The sequence below is a fragment of the Canis lupus genome, chromosome 34, assembly GCF_048164855.1.
Source record: "Canis lupus baileyi chromosome 34, mCanLup2.hap1, whole genome shotgun sequence".
NCBI lineage: Eukaryota > Metazoa > Chordata > Mammalia > Carnivora > Canidae > Canis > Canis lupus.
This window is the reverse complement of record NC_132871.1, coordinates 13299157-13316785: the sequence shown is the minus strand read 5'-3', so window position 1 is coordinate 13316785 and position 17629 is coordinate 13299157. Positions and strand designations below refer to the sequence as shown.

Sequence of the window (17629 nt, the reverse complement as noted above, 5' to 3'; positions counted from 1 at the left end):
GTGCAGGCAGTGACTTCTCTGACATGGGCTGTAGCAACATCTTTCTAGATATGTCTCCTGAAGCAAGGGAAATCAAAGCAAAAATAAACTATTGGGACTACATAAAAAAAAAAAAAAAGTTTCTGAACAGTCAAGCAAACAACCACCGAAACTAAAAGACAGCTACTGAATCGGAGAAGAGATTTGCAAATGACAAATCTGATAAAGGGTTAATATCCAAAATATATAAAGAACTTATACAACTGAACAGCCAAAAAACAAAACAAAACAAAAATCCAATTTAAGAATGGGCAGACATTTCTCCAAAGACAACATACAAATGGGCAAGATACACATGAAAAGATGCTCAACATCACTCATCATCAGGGAAATGCAGAGCAAAACCACAATAAGATACCACCTCATACCTATTAGAATGGCTGACATGAAAAACACAAGAAACGAGTGTTGATGAGGACGTGGAGAGAAAGGAACCCTTGTGCACTGTTTGTGGGAATGCAAACTGGTGCAGTTACTGTGGAAAAAAGTATAATGTTCCCTATGATGCTACCCCAAAGTATTAAAAACAGAAGTACTAGGGCGGGGATGCCTGGGTGGCTCAGTGGTTGACCATCTGGCTTCAGCTCAGGGCGTGATCCCGGAGTCCCAGGATTGAGTCCCGTGTGGGACTCCCTGGGGGGAGCCTGCTTCTCCCTTTTCCTATACCTCTGCCTCTGTGTGTCTCTCATGAATAAATGAATATAATCTTAAGAAAAAAAAAAAAAGGTACCTGGGTGGCTCAATCAGTTAAGGGTCTGCCTTAGGCTCAGGTCATGATCCTGGGGTCGGGGGATTAACCCCTATATTGGGTTCCCAACTCAGCAGGGAGCCTGCTTCTTCCACTCCCTCTGCCACTCTATCTGCTTGTGCTCCTCCTCTTTCTCTCAAATAAATAAAATCTTTAAAAAATAAAATGAGAATGTATTTTATATACAAAGATATTCACTATAGTATTATTTATAATTGGGAAATACTAGAAACAAGCTCAATGCCCATGATGGGGAAATTATTAAGAAAGGACAAAGTATATTAAAATGATGTTGATTAAGTTTATAATCATAGGGAGATGATTGCAACATTTTTAAAATTTTTAAGGAAATATGATGTAATAAAGGCTGGCTTAAATTACTGGTTTTAGGGATCCCTGGGTGGCGCAGCGGTTTAGCGCCTGCCTTTGGCCCAGGGGGGCGATCCTGGAGACCCGGGATCGAATCCCACGTCGGGCTCCCGGTGCATGGAGCCTGCTTCTCCCTCTGCCTGTGTCTCTGCCTCTCTCTCTCTCTCCCTCTGTGACTATCATAAATAAATAAAAATTTTTAAAAAATTACTGGTTTTAGGGATCCCTAGGCGGCTTAGCAGATGCCCTCAGCCTTTAGCCCAGCACATGATCCTAGAGTCCCCGGATCAAGTCTCATGTCAGGCTCCTGCACAGAGCCTGCTTCTCCCTCTGCCTGTGTCTCTACCTCTCTCTGTGTGTTTCTCATGAATAAATAAATAAAATCTTAAAAAAATATATTGGTTTTAATACCAACAATCAGCTGTGCTTCTTTGCCAAACCCCATTACACCCACAGTAACCGGGGTGTCCTTTGTTGGTTGCTTTTATTTTATTTTTTGTTTGTTTGTTTTGTTGTTGTTGGTTGCTTTTAAAACAGAAAAATCACAAGGTCAAAGAGGTTAGGAGAGGAGACCAAAGTAGCAACATTTTAGAAGCTGGAAAACAGAGGGTAAAATGGTAACCAACTTGAGAAAATGGATTCATTTGCAGTGAAGAATGCCAAGAAATTTGAGCGCCATTTATAGGATAGAATTCCAAGGACTCAAGAATTGGCAAGATTATATACATTTCTAAATAGGGGTACAGGTAAACCCACAAAGGGGAGGAATGACTAAAATTCATGGCCCAGGCACCTCCCTCAAGACCAGAGGTTTGTTATCTGCAGAGGGTAACATAAAGGGTCTCTGTGAGGTCAGGGACTCCACGTGTGATAACAGGTGATTAGTGACCGTTCACATCTCAAAGGTGGAGGCCCCCAACTTCTACTCCTACTCCCAGACCTCTGGCCACCTCTGAACTTCTCATGAAAGTTCCCTTTCCCCAGGAAAAAGGAAAAGTATCTTCTAGGTAGGTCTAAGACAGAAGGTCTGACCAAAGACAGCCCAGTGAGATCACCTTTACTTGTGATCAGTTTGGGAACACATTACTGCATCATGAAATCAATTTAGCTGGCTGTGTCCATAAAATAGAAAATATGAGAATATACCACATGCAAAATGGAAAGTATTGATAAAGTATTGTGGAAAAGGTTTGTGAAAATTTTATTTAAGACACACACATGCAATGCATAGGGTTATGTAAAATGTATTTCTTACTGTTTACTTGGTCAAGACATTTTTTAAAAATTTATTTCTTTTAATTCTAGTATCGTTATTATACAGTGTTGTACTAGTTTTAGTGATACAATATAGTGATTCAACAATTCCACATATTACTTAGTGCTCATCAAGATAAGTGTACTCTTGGGATCCCTGGGTGGCTCAGCGGTTTAGTGCCTGCCTTTGGCCCAGGGCATGATCCTGGAATCCCGGGATCGGGTCCCACATCGGGCTCCCGGCATGGAGCCTGCTCCCTCTGCCTGTATTTCTGCACCCCGCCCCCCCATCTCTCATGAATAAATAAATAAAATCTTTAAAAAAAAAAAAAGATAAGTGTACTCTTAATCCCCTTCTCCTATTTTACCCATCATTCCACCTACTTCCCCTCTGGTAACCATCTCTGTGTTTCTCTTTTCTTTTTTCTTCCTTTATTCATTTATTTTGTTTCTTAAATTCCACATGAGTGAAATATATGGCATTTGTCTTTCTCTCACTGACTTATTTCAGTTAGCATTATATCCTCTAGATCCATCCATGTTGCTGCAAATGGCAAGCTGTTTTTTAAAAAAAAAAGATTTTATTTATGTATTCATGAGAGACAGAGAGAGAGAGAGAGAGGCAGAGAGAGAAGCAGGCTCCATGCAGGGATCCCGATACGGGACTTAATCCTGGGACTCCAGGATCACATCCTGGGGCAAAGGCACGTGCCCAATTGCTGAGCCACCCAGGCATCCCAATTTCTTTCTTTTTTATGGCTAATATTCCTCTGTGTGTGTGTGTATATACACATATATAGCACATCTTCTTTATCCATTCATCTATTGAGGGACACTTGGGCTGCCTCCATAATTTGGCTATTATAAATAATGCTGCAATAAACACAGGGGGGCATATAATCCTTCAAATTATTGGTTTTGTGGTCTTTGGGTGAATATTCAGTAGTATGATTACTGGATCATATGATACTTCTATTTTTTAAAAAATATTTTATTTATTTATTCTTGAGACAGAGAGAGAGAGACACACAGAGAGAGAGAGAGAGGGGCAGAGACACAGGCAGAGGGAGAAGCAGGCTCCATGCAGGGAGCCTGATGTGGGACTCCATCCCAGGTCTCCAGGATCATGCCCTGGGCTGAAGGTGGTGCTAAACTGCTCAGTCACCAGGGCTGCCCCTTTTTTTTTTTTTTTTTTTTTGTTAAAGATTTTTATTTATTTATTCATGAGAAACAGAAGAGAAGGAGACAGAGGCAGGGAGAAGCAGGATCCCTGCGGAGCTAGGAGCCTGATGCAGGGCTTGAACCCAGGGGCCTGGGATCACAACCTGAGGTTTAGACAGACCCTTAGCAGACTGAGCCACCCAGGCTCTCTGGTACCTTTTTTTTTTTTTTTTTTTAAGATTATATTCATTTATTCATGAGAGACACACACAGAGAGGCAGAGATATAGGAAGAGGAAGAAGCACCCCACCCCCCAGCAGGGGGGATTAATGGGATTTAATGAAGAAACTGAAGTGGAACCCTATAAAGCATTCACCAGTAGCACTAAGAATCCATCTTTTTTTTTTTTTTTTAAAGATTTTATTTATTTATTCACGAGAGACACACAGAGAGAGGCAGAGACACAGGCAGAGGGAGAAGCAGACTCCCTGCAAGGAGCCGGATGCAGGACTCGATCCCAGGATGCCAGGATCACACCCTGAGCCAAAGGCAGATGTTCAACCACTGAGCTGCCCAAGCATCCCAAGAATCCATCTTAAACTAACATCTAAACTGAATTATAAATTCAGAACGGTACTAGTCCTCACTATCACATGAGGTCTTTGTTTTTTCATCGTAGGAGGTTTTACAACCATGCTCAGCGGCCAGAGAAGGCCTACAGGGCAGCAGCGCAAGCAGGGAAGGGGCTAAGGCTAGTGGTGAGTGAGAGATTGAAGCAATGGACTGTGAGGTCTGGGCTAGAGAGGAAGGGTCTAAGCATGCTGATCACCGTGCACAAGGGCAAGAAAAGGAAGAGCTCTCAGAAGGACAGCAGCTTTTGGTAAAATGTAAAGAAAGCCATGTGCAAGTAAGCACGTGAACAAACAAGAGACAGAACAGGAGACGATTCTTGAGTCACACTCTTTTTTTTTTTTTTTTTTTTTTGAGTCACATTCTTGGGCTGACCATTCTGCAAATGGAACTGTTCTCAGATGTGAGAAGAATTTGGCAATCATTAGAATCATATCGAGGGAGTCTGGAGGTGAACTGTTTGATGGCTCATTTGCATAGCACTAAAATTCCTGAAGGTAATGACAAATACTGGGTCACCTGGAGGATGGTAAATGAGAGCCTGGAAACAGATAGTAGAACTGAAGGCAGGGGTGGTAGGAACCTCAAGAGGCTTTGGCATCAAAGCTGGAGACTAATGAACTGAAATCAGCCCTGGAGAGCTAGGAGAATTTGGATGCTGCTTTCTTGTTTACAGTAGACGAAGAGTAGGAAGCCGTGGGGTGTCATCTGAAGCCCTGGTATTGGCCAGGTGGCCGTAATGAGGGGCCAGGCCTGTCAGAAGTTACTAAGTGCTGCAGTAAGATTCATTTCTCTAAAGAGCTGCAGGCAACAAGAGTTCCCACAGAAAAACCTGAGGTCCACAGTGTTGTTTTTGGTACCCAAGAAACCTAAACATCTCACAGAGGGGATGAAGGCTCATAAAGAACATGCTGATGCATTAGTGTGATCATTTATTCATTATTTCTTTCCTTTATATCAATCCAGAGTTGAGGGGCTACTGTTCTCCCCTACTTCCCCAGGATCATGGTCATCGTCAATGTTCCAGGCAAATCACTACCAATCCATCACTTCGTACTAACAAAGGAAGCTCCCTTCCCATTCTTGTGGTAGGCATTGGGAATACTAAGTCTCTATTCTCAAGTGAGAACAGTCTAAGATATGAAATAGTCTTTGATGGGAGGTCAGAAAAGGAAAACCTCACTAGATCTGGAAAGATAGAAAATGACTCCTCAGAGGTCATTCTTCTATGAGGCAAAAGCTCTTGGAGACAGGTATTTCCTAGGAAGGAAGTCTGCAAAATGCAAATAAACCACTTAAGATAAAGTAAACCTACTTTTCATTGGCTGCTATTTCTGGCCTACTTTCTGAGAAAAGGAGTTAGCCTGAGACTAAGTGAAAAGAGAAGGAGGCCAAGGGGAGGTATTCCATGCTGGGCTGTAGTCTGTGAGGTGCACGGCAAACACTGGGGCCTTAGCAAATTCCAGGGCAGCCCAGCTCATAGGGAGAAAGGGCATAAACAAATATACTGTTCTTGCATTTCATTCACCCTCACTCTGCCTCTGGAATTATTAGCTTTTCTTTTAAAGAGAAAGATACCCTACTTCTAAAGACTTGGCCCAAAAAGGGCTGAGTAGAGAAAGAACAAGAAAGGAGAGAGGAATGTTGTAGGTGACTGAACACCAGTGTGTGTAGATAGAGGAGAACACGCAGATCAAAACCTCCAAGAATGGGACACCTGATTGGCTCAGTGGTTGAACTGAGCTCAGGGTGTGATCCTGGAGTCCCCGGATGGAGTCCTGCATCGGCTCCCTGCATGGAGCCTGCTTCTCTCTCTGCCTATGTCTTTGCCTCTCTCTGCCTTTCATGAATAAATAAATAAAATCTTTTTTTTTAAAGATTTATTTATTTATTTATTCATGAGAGACACAGAGAGAGGTAGAGACACAGGCAGAGGAAGAAGCAGGCACCATGCAGAGAGCCTGACGTGGGACTCGATCCAGGGTCTCCGGGATCACGCCCTAGGCTGCAGGTGGTGCTAAACCGCTGCACCACCAGGGCTGCCCAATAAATAAAATCTTTAAAAAAAAAAAAAAAAAAACCAACACCTACAAGAACATTTTTAGGGTGGAAACAGGAAGACTGCCTATAAAGATAGGCTTGCATGGGTTCCTGGGGAAATGTGACCCATTCCATAGTCAGTGCTGGGAAAGGGATAAAAAGAATACCAAGTGATAGAACAGATGATGGATGGTGGAGTTTTAGGAAGAAATGAGAAACACCAGAGCCACTGGAAAGGCCAAAGAAATAAAGACCAATAAGTAACAGGGCAGGATTGAAATTACTGAATGTTCAGGAGAGTCACTGAGGAATTGTAAATACAGTGGTCATGTGTATATTAAAAACATAGCTGGCCAGGAAGAAGGTGGGTGGGTGGTGGGAGGAGAGATAGGAGACAGGGAGAGGATTCAGTCCCTCCACATAGCTCCTTCATTCTTTGTCCATCATTTTTTCTCTTCCTCTCTCTATAGGAGCCTAGGAAGGCTGAAGCCAGAGACTTATTTTTCTTCCCAGGCCATGAGGGTTAATTCCTCCTTTTTACAGTTCTGAGAAATCAAAGAAATCAAAGCTTGGCCTCATTCTCACCAAAAGAAAAGAACCCTTGCTAGGTTTTGACAAAAAGGAGACTATTACAACAGGAATGGAATAAGTACTATAATCAAGAAACTCTCCATAGGCTTCCCTGGCATGCACAGGTATTCTTTATCTTAATTCATTCAGCATTTACTATAGGCCAGTGCAGGGGGCAGGAAATTTTCCTCTACCTTTCTGGGTTCTTGGCTGAAATGGCCCTGTAATGAAAAGACAGATTAACTGGGGAAAAAACCTAATTTAGTTACAATTCATACCTATGGGAGCCCCACAAAAACATGAGACAGGAAGAAGTGACCAGATTTGTGAAGAATTGACTAGACAAGGGGGCTTGGGACAAGGGTAGTAATATGGTGAAGAAATAACAAGGTTTGTTTATACAGCCTCTTGGCCCTAAATTCCTAGAGAATGTCTTCTACTTTCTTAGCACAGGGAGGGTACCTTTCACATGGTACCTGGTTTCCTGCTTTCAAGGGGCCAAAGAATGTTCAGAGTGTCCTTCCACACCAGCCGTTTCTTCAGTACCTTTCATTCAAAATAATATGTCAAAATGGCATACTTGGGGGTAACATATACTAAATCTCTATACCAGCTATGATACTAAGATGAGGGCTATGAACAAGACAGAGAGGGTCTTTGCTCTCCTACAGTTTATGTTCTAGGTAGGGTGTGTGTGTTGGGAATAGGGGTAAAACAGATTTTAATCAAAAAACCATGAAAATGTCAGATTCTGAGAGGAGCTGTAAGGAAATAAATAGGGAGAGAATGTTACCATAGAATATAGTAGGGCTTAGGGGAGGCCTCTCTGAATGTCACATAAGGCCTAGGTAGGAAGGTGACATCTAAAAAAGCTTGAAAAGGAATCAGGATACAAAAATCATTCCACAGACAGAACAGCATGTGCAAAGGCCCTGAGGTGGTTTTGAGTCTGAGGTTCTTGTGGCGGAATCCCACTGAATGAGGAGGAGCTGGAGGAGTTAGCAGAGGCTAGAGCATATAGGCCCCGGAGCAGCAGAAAGCTCATGAAGGACTTCTTCAACAGAAGAATGACACAATCTAAGTCATTTGGCTAGAAACAACAAACTCCTCTGGCTCTTGTGGAGATATAATTTAGGAAATCACAGGAGAATCCAGAGAGATGATGGTGGTTTAGGCTAGAATGATGGCAGCAGAGATGGAGAGAGCTGCATAGATAGATGGGTGACAGACTTGTTGAAGTAGAATCTACAGTATTTGGTAAGATTTGATGAGAGAAATAAGGGGTGGGGAGGAGTCAAGAATAACACTTGGGGTTTAGCTAGCAGGTAGGTAGATGATGCATTTACTGAGGTGGAAAGATCTGGAGATGAATGGATTTTGAGGAGGAAATCAAAAGATCTATTACTGATATGTGTGTTGTATTCAAAATGACATCAAATCTCTATTTTAATATAGGAATATGGAGTTCAGATACAAAGTCTTTGCTGGAGATACAATATCAGGAGTATATCCTATATAATGACTCCCTCACCCATGGGTTGAAATAATTTGTTCCTTAAAAACATTCTGATAGGGATGCCTGGGTGGCTCAGCACTTGAGCATCTGCCTTTGCCTCTGGAGTCGCTGGATTGAATCCTACATCGGGCTCCTGCGTGGAGCCTGCTTCTCCTCCCTCTGCCTGTGTCTCTGCCTCTGTGTCTCTCATGAATAAGTAAATAAATAAAATCTTTAAAAAAAATCTGACAGAGTCACGTCTTTGCTAATTCAAGGGCATGCCATCCCTCATGCCATCTTTCAGGTAATGCTCACATTCCAAAGGTAATCACTGTTCTGATTTCTACTGCTGGTTTCATTTTGCCTGTTCTAATATTCTACACTCATTATTATTATTTTTAAAAGATTTTATTTATTTATTAATGATAGACAGAGAGAGAGAGAGAGAGGGGGAGGCAGAGACACAGGCAGAGGGAGAAGCAGGCTCCATGCAAGGAGCCCAACGCGGGACTCGATCCCAGGTCTCCAGGATCAGGCCCTGGGCTGAAGGCGGCGCTAAACTGCTGAGCCACCCAGGCCGCCCACTACTTTCATTATGATATAATTCAATGTTTTTCCCTTGTGATTTCTTTTCTGACTCATGGATACTATTTAGATGTGTGCTATTTAATTTCCAAGTATTTGAGGTTTTTCTAGATAATGTTATTGATTTCTAATTTAATCCTCTTGTGGTCAGTAAAGATACTACGCATAACAGCAATTTCTTTTAAAATTTTTAAAAACTATTTTCACAATCTAGAATAAGATTTATCTTGATGAAGATAAATTTGCACTGGGAAAGAACATGTATTCTGTTACTCTATAGTTTCTGGATATTTTATAAACGTCAATTTTAAATTTAAAATATAGAATATTTTATAAATGTCAATTAAGTAATTAAGCTGCTTAATAGGGTTTTTAAAATTCTTCATATCCTGGTTTTGGGGGCATGTGTGTGTGTGTGTGTGTGTATTGGTCTACTTGTCAGTTTTTTAGATAAGGGTGTTAAAAATCACCAAATGTGATTATGGATTTCTTTAGTTTTCTCTTTAGTTTTGTCAAAGTTTCCTTAAATTTTTTTTTAAAGTTGGTATACATTTAGTATTCATAGGTATTCCCAGCAAGATAATCCCTTTATCATTACAAAATATTCTTCCTTATTCTGGTAATATATTTTGTATTGAAGTCTAATTTGCCCACTCTCAAGTGGGTCTCTTTTAGATAGCACACAGTTAGGTCTCCCTTTTTAAAATTCAGTCTGCCAATCCCAGCCTTTTAATTGGTGAGTTAGGTTCATTTACATTTGATGTAATTATTGGTATGTTGCATTCAGTTCTATTTTGCTGTTTCCTTCCTGTCTCAACTATTTTTTGTTCCTCTATTTTTTCTTTCCATCCTTGTTTGATAAGTCAATTTTCTTTATTTCTTTCTTTTTTTCTTTTTCTTTCTTTCTTTCTTTCTTTCTTTCTTTCTTTCTTTCTTTCTTTCTTTCTCTCTCTCTCTCTCTCTCTCTCTCTCTTTCTTTCTTTCTTTCTTTCTTTTTTATTCAATCTCTTAGTTCCTCTATTAGGTTTTTAGTTCTGACACCTCAAGCCAGTAAGACTGCAGATTTCTGCTTGAGTTCTGGTGGCCCCATGCTGCCTAGATATGGTAGTATCTGTAACATCTGTATAAATATGGATCTCATCCATTGTATGTATTTCCCTTCTTTCAAGGCTTGAAGGCCTCCCTCTAGTAACTGCCTGCTTTTGTCCCCTCTCCAGCGTCTTCAAATAGATGTTTAGCTATACTTTGTCTAGAGTTTATCATTGTAATCTCTGGAACAGTTATTACCATACTGGCTACTCTGCCATTATCAATACCAGAACTCTAAGGTCTCTTTCAATTCTTTAAAAAAATCTTTATTATGTAAGGAGATAGCCTTTGGTTTTATCCAAAAGAGAACAGGTCTCAGGCTTTGGAAGAAAATAACATCTAATTAGAATTTAATAATCATGTGCTGTATTTGATCAATCTATCATTAGTGATGGCTAACGATACTGCTTTTCCAACTGTAGCCATGATTTCAAGTTTTATACAGGCAAAACTGCGAGTCAATGTACAGAAAATGAGTAAAAACTAATAGTACCAGGGTTATACAGTTATAGTGAAACATGAGACAACAGTGCTGGAATGACTGAAGTTAGGAAAATACTGTTCAGTAACATACTTCCTCTAACCATGAGACAGTGATGAATGGCAGTCTACAGTTAGGAAGAGAAGTCAGGACCGGAAATAGAGATTAGAGAATTCAAAGGCTTAAGACCTTCAATCCAGTGCCATTGTTAAAATCAGGTTTTATAGCTTTACTGTAAAAGGTTGTTGAGAATACAGCCATTCTATGAGGTTCTATCTTTGGTTCCCTGAGATGTTTTTATCCTTACAGGTTGTTAAATTTTGTAAGAATCAGTATAACAGGTTCAATTCCACTTCTGATTTATGTTTTTTTTTTATTTGATTTTGCTTTCTATTTCTAACCATTGTGAAGATGGCTTTAAAATACCTCTATAAGTTAAAAACATTTGTTTGAATGTCTCTGATGAAACTTCAATTTCAGAAATATCTATTGTTGCTTTTCTTTTTTTCTACATTGATCTTGATCCTGAGGAGAGTTATAAAATTTTCTTTTAAGTCATCTGATTCTAGTCCTGGATCAGGTCAATATCACCTGAAAAGTAACACTTTTGTTATCTAAAGAATATAAAGAAAATAAACCCCTAGGGAGATAGCATTGACTAGAGATTAGAAGAGGCTGACAGGATGATAATCCAATTTAATCAGCTATCCTGTTTCTAAACTGCTACTGGTCCTTTCTACTCTGGCTTTTCAGGGGTTGGTATGACAAGTTGGTGCTAATATTTATATAATGAAAGTACAATTTTATTTTCTTAAGTAAGTAGGTTTTTAACAGTCCACTATGTAGTAGCTGGTTCTTTGATCTATTTTGAACAATAAGATTAAGAAAAAATTTCCAATAAATCTGTCAAGGGTCTGGTATCATGAACATGTGTCCTACTGTTTCTTCTGGCTGGTAGTATGCTAAAGTTGAATTACACTAAAACATAGATTTTTTTGAATACTTAAATACTTTTGATGAAAAACCAGTGGTCATTTGTATTGTATCCTCCTGTATATAATGTATTTTTAAAATTTGTTTTTAAGGTTTTTCTCTTCATCTTTGGTCTTCAGAAAATTTACTAAGGATAGCATAGATGTGGCTTTCTTTGTATTTATCCTATTGGGATTCACTGAGTTTCTTGAATCTATAAATTTGGAAATTTTTCAGCTATTATTATTCCTTTAAATATTTTCTATTCCGTTCTCTCTCTGCTTCCTTCCTAGGACACCGATTATTCATATATTACACAATTACAATATTGTCCCATGTCACTAAGTCCCTGTTCTATGCTTTTCCTTTTTTCTCTCCTTTTTTCTTTCCTATTCTTCAGACCAAATAATTACTAATCATCTATCTTCATGTTCACTTTTTCTTACATCTTCTCCAACCTTCTGTTAAGTCCACCCATTAGACATTTTATTTAGGTTATTTTCTAGGTGTAGAATTTCCATTTGGGTTCTTTTTAAAATACTTTTGATTTTTCTGCTGATATTTCTTGTTTATTAGTTACAAAATATTTTCCTATACATCCCTGAGCATAGTTACAACAGCTATTTTACAATCTTTGTTAACTTCAACATCTAGGGAATCTTGAGGTCAGTCTGCACTGTATACCTGAGTTGTTTTCTTTCTATTTTCCCCTATATCTGGTAATTTTGGATTTTACTCAAGATATTATTAATAATCATTGTAGAAACTCTGGATTCTATTCTTCCAAGGAATCTTGGTTGTTTAACAGAAAGTTAATTAGGCTTAGCTTCAAACTCCAAGCTCAAACTCCCCTGCAGTTGGCAGCAGCTGAAATCTGTTTAGTTCTTTTAGTCATGGATAAACTTGTATCTGTCTCACACATGTCAAGCAAAGATCTAGGCAGAATTTATGCGCAGATTTTGAGATTATCCCTTTAGGACTCTCTTCTTTCTGAAATTCTCAGTTTCTAGCTGCTATTGCCACTTCTGACTCTGGTTCTTCAAGCCAGTAAGAGTGAAGGTTTCAATTTGAGTTTTAGCTAACCTGTCTGGTGTCAACTAGAGGTTGCCTTCAGGTAAAAGTCATAAAAATGGGAAACTCACACAGAGCTATTCTCTTCTTCCAACCCTGCAGTTTCAGATTGCTTTTGGTCACTCATACCTTCAGGCAACTGATTTCTCACCTTGGTCTTTATATAAAAAAATAATAATAATAGTTGGATTGTCTTAGGGATATTATCTTTACTTCAGACTTTCACTTTATAGATAACTGTCCAGTATATTTTATGCCTAACAGATTTTTTTTAAAGATTTTATTTAGAGAGAGAATGCATGCAAGAGGGGCATGGGCAAAGGGAGAGAGAGACTCTCAAGCAGAGTCAGCACTGAGCAAGAGCCAAAAGTGGGACTCAGTCTCGACCCTGAGCTAATGCTTAACAAACTGAGCCCTGAGGCACCCCAGCTTTATTTTTTAATGAAACTTTTGATTTTTGAGATAATTGTAGATTCACATGCAGTTGTAAAAAATAACAGAGACCCATGTACCCAATATCCAGTTTCCCCCCAATGGTAACTTCTTGCAAAACTATAGTATAACTTGAGGCTAAAGTCAAGATTCAGAACATTTCTATCACCACAAGGAGTCCTCCTGTTGCCTTTTTATAGCCATGCTTCCTTCCCTCAGCCATCATCCTCTCAATCTCTGGCAAGCACTTATCTGGTCTCCATTTTTTAAAAAAAAGATTTTATTTATTCATTCATGAGAGACACACAGAGAGAGAGAGAGAGGCAGAGACATAGGCAGAGGGAGAAGCAGGCTCCCTGTGGGGAGCCTGATGACAGACTTGATCCCAGGATCCAAGGATCACGCCCTGAGTCAAAGGCAGACACTCAACCACTGAGCCACCCAGGCGTCCCCTGTTCTCCATTTCTACAGTTTTGTCGCTTCAAGAATGTATGTAAATCAAGGTGCCTGGCTAGCTCACTTAGAGCATGCAACTCTTGATCTCAGGGTCAGGAGTTTGAGCTTCATGTTGAGGGTAGAGATTGGTTTAAAAAAAAATGTATATAAATGAAATAATTCAGCAGGTAATCTTTTGGGATTGGCTTTTTTCACTCATTGTAGTTCTCATAATTCATGCAGGATGTATATATCAGTAATTTGTCTCTTTTTATTGATAAGTAATATTCCAAAGTGTGGATATGCTATAGTTTAACCATTCAGCCATTGAAAAACATGTAAATGTTTTTTTCCAGTTTTTCACTATTATGAACAAGTCACTATGAAAATTTATGTAGGTTTTTATGTGAACATAAGTTTTCATTTCTCTGGAATACACTCCCAGGAGTGCAAATTCTGGAACATATGGTATTTGCATGTTTTGTTTCTTAAGAAACTGCCAAGTTGTTTTCCAGACTGGTTGTGTCACATTATAACCCCTCTGGCAACGTATGAGATCCAAGTTTCTCTCTATCCTCCTCACCATCATTTGGTTAATATTTAAAAAAAAAAAATTTTTTTTAAACTAGTGATACCACCATTCTGATAGGTGTATAGTGATAATCTCAATGTGGTTTAATTTGCATTTCCCTAATAATTAATGATATCAAACATCATTTCATGTGCTTATTTAGCATATTTTTTTCTGTGAAATGTCTCTTTCATGTGTTTTGTATACATTCAAGTTGGATTTTTTTTTTTTACAGTTGAGAATTCCATGTTTTAGATACTAGTCCTTTCTCAAATATGCAGTTTGTAATTATTTTCTTCCTAATTTTTTAAAAAAATTATTTATTTATTCATGAAAGACACAGAGAGAGAGGCAGAGACACAGGCAGAAGGAGAAGCAGGTTCCCTGTGGGGGCAAATGCTCAACCACTGAGCCACCTGAGCGCCCCCTAATTTTCTTAATTAAGCTTAACTGTCTTAATTCTCTAAATGTTTGATAGAATCTCATTTCGGTTTGGATAGGTCTTTTTGTAGGGAGTTTTAAAATTACACATTCCAGAGATGCCTGGGTGGCTCAGTGGTTGAGTGTCTGCCTTTGGCTCAGGGCATGATCCCAGGGTCATGGGTTTGAGTCCCGTATCGGGCTCCCGTAGAGACACTGCTTCTCCCTCAGCCTATGTCTCTGCCCTTTTTGTGTCTCTCATGAATAAATAAAATCTTTTTTAAAAAATAAATAAAAGTATGCATTCCATTTCATTAATAGTTACAGGGTATTCAAATGATTTACTTCATATTGGGTGAGTAATAGTTTATTTAGCCTTAAATGGAATGACATTCTGATATATACTATATGGATGTTAAGTGAAATAAGCCAGACACAAAAGGACAAATGTGATAAGATTCCACTTGTATGAAGTACTTACAATAGGCTAATTCATAGAGACGGAAAGTAGAAGAGAGGTTGCTGGGGCTAGAGCGGGAGTAGAGGATGGGGAATTATTTAATGGGTACAGGGTTTATGTTTGGAATGATGAAAAGTTCTGAAAAAGGACAGTGGTGACAGCTGTACAACACTGTAAATGTACTTAATGCCACTGAATTATAATTACACTTAAAAATAGCTCAAATGATATATTTTGTGTATGTCTTACCACAATAAACAATAAAACAAGAACACACACACAAAAAAACAGTACACCAGAAGTCTTGATTCTGTGAAGCCTCTGGGGTTCAGGTAAAAGGTGGTAGGAATGAAGAGAACCATATTTCCACCCCACTCTCTCCGAGATTTCCAAAGAGAAGAAATTACTGTTGTAAATATGACAGAATTATAACTAGTCCATAATGTCATCATAATTCACAGCTCCCTTTTGCTTTAAAAGTATTTAGAAATTATAGGTTTTTTAAAAAATAAAAATAAATTTTACTATCAATGGCACATAATCCCTATACCCACCAACTTATACTCATTTCCTGAGCCATCAAAAAGAAATGAAAAGAAAACATCCAGAACTGTCAATCTGGCCTAAGTATACAGAGATACATCAATAGGAGAAATGGCATCCCCTTCTTTTAGGTGAGGGTCATCCAGTGTGAAAGGGAATTAACTCTAATCAAACACTCAGGCTAAGTCAGATATCTTCTGGAACACTTATGGAGTTTTGGTACAAACAGATGTTTTGGAACGGGACACAAAGATTCCACTTTAATGATCTCCAAATGGTCCTTGTGAAACCTGTTTCTCCTGGGTTGTAACACAGAAGGACCTACTCCCTTTGGAATTTCATTGTAAAATTGTAAAAATTGGAAGAAGCCTTTTGCTGTCTCAGAAGGACCAACATCAGCAGCTACAAGTGTCACCAAACATTTGCAGCAGTGATTGAGGGGATGATGGGATGATATGAGTTGCAACAACAAGGACCTTGCTGGTTAGGACCACCAGGCAACAGAGTACAAAAGAAGCAATGACAGGTGTAACAGGGGTCATTTAATGGCAACCAAGATTATCACAGGAACCTCTTAGGCTAGGATTTGATGAAAGGCCTAAGTTTTGAGCAAAGGAACAATATTATAAAATTTGCATTTCAGAAAAAGCACTCTGGCAGTAGGATGAAAAATGTATAGAAGGGGAGCAAATAAGCTGGATGCTGGAAAAAAAGGAATCTATTCCAGCCATCTAGACAAGAAATCATGAGGGGCTAAATTAATATTGTTCAGTTGGGATTAGAGGGAGGGGTGAGCATAAAACTGGATATAAAAATTTTAAGAGGTCAGAGAAAGCAAGAATAAGAAAGTTGTGGGAGAAGACTGTAAAATAATAGAGTGAATAAAGATTTAGAGTGCTGTCATTAAAGAAAGAATATCATTAGTGTCCTCAAAAATAAGCCAATGAACTACATTCGTAATAGTATGCAAGTTTGTAGATACATTTTAAAAACTGAAAACTAAAAACTAAAACTAAAAACCCATGATTCCAAGAATTAAACAGATATCAGAAATAAAAGTACAACATTGGTTTCCTGTCAGAATTATGTAATTATAGGGTGATAAAATTTGAGGAAGACCTCACATACAAAAACCACCATAAAACAAGTAACATAATGGCATACCTATCAATAAGTACTCTTACTGTAAATAGACTAAATGCTTCAATCCAAAGACACAGGGTGATAGAATGGATAAAAAACAAGACTCATCTATATGCAGCCTATAACAGACTCATTTCAGACCTAAAGACACATGCAAATAGAAAGTGAAGGGATGCAGAAGCATTAATCATTAATTGTGCAAATGGATAAGAGAAAAAAGCTAGAGTAGCAATACTTACATTAGACAAGATAGATTTTATTTTATTTTCATTTTTTATTTTTTTAAAGATTTTATTTATTTACTCATGAGAGACACAGAGGGAGAGAGGTAGAGACGCAGGCAGAGGGAGAAGCAGGCTTCATGCAGGGAGCCCGACATGGGACTCGATCCCAGGTCCCCAGGATCAGGTCCTGGGCTGAAGGCGGCGCTAAACCACTGAGCCATCCGGGCTGCCCTATTTTTATTTTTATTTTTTTAAGATTTTATTTATTCATAGACACAGAGAGGGAGGCAGAGACACAGGCAGAGGGAGAAGCAGGCCCCATGCAGGGAGCCCGACGTGGGACTCGACCCCGGGTCTCCAGGATCAGGTGCTGGGCTGAAAGCGGCGCTAAACCGCTGAGCCACCTGGGCTGCCCATAGACAAGATAGATTTTAAAACAAAGACTATAATGAGACAAAGGAACTATATAATCATAAAGGGAACAATAATATGTAACAATTGTAAATATTTATGCACTCAACACAGGACCACCCAAATACACAAAGCAATCAATAGTAATACAATAATAGTAGGGGACTTTAATACCCTACTAACATCAATGGACACATAATCCAAACAGAAAATGAACAGGGAAATAATGGTTTTGAATGACACATTGAACCAAATGTATTTAACAGCTATATCCAAAATATCCCATACTAAAACAGCAGAATATGCATTCTTTTCCAGTATACCTGAAACATTATCCAGAAGAGAGTACATATTAGGTCAGAGAACAAGTCTCACGAAATTAAAAAAAGTCATACCATGCACCTTTTCTGACCACAATGCTATGAAACTAGAAATCAACCACAAAGGGATCTCTGGGTGGCTAAGCGGTTTAGGGCTGCCTTCAGC

The 17629-nt window shown here is 38.9% G+C and overlaps 2 long non-coding RNA genes across 3 annotated transcripts in view; one reads left to right on the top strand and one right to left on the bottom strand.

Annotated features, from left to right (window-relative positions):
* The window catches only part of LOC140624168 (uncharacterized), a 74600-nt gene that overhangs the window by 45399 nt on the left and 11572 nt on the right, over positions 1-17629 (bottom strand). The window lies entirely within an intron of this gene.
* On the top strand, positions 2031-8520 carry LOC140624213 (uncharacterized). 2 transcript variants are annotated; one of them, XR_012023717.1, is made up of 5 exons: positions 2031-2163; positions 4559-4698; positions 5168-5289; positions 6712-6936; positions 8385-8520. It is a non-coding gene; the product is annotated as an uncharacterized lncRNA (long non-coding RNA). The 2 variants fall into 2 exon arrangements; XR_012023718.1 differs by having other exon boundaries at positions 8267-8517.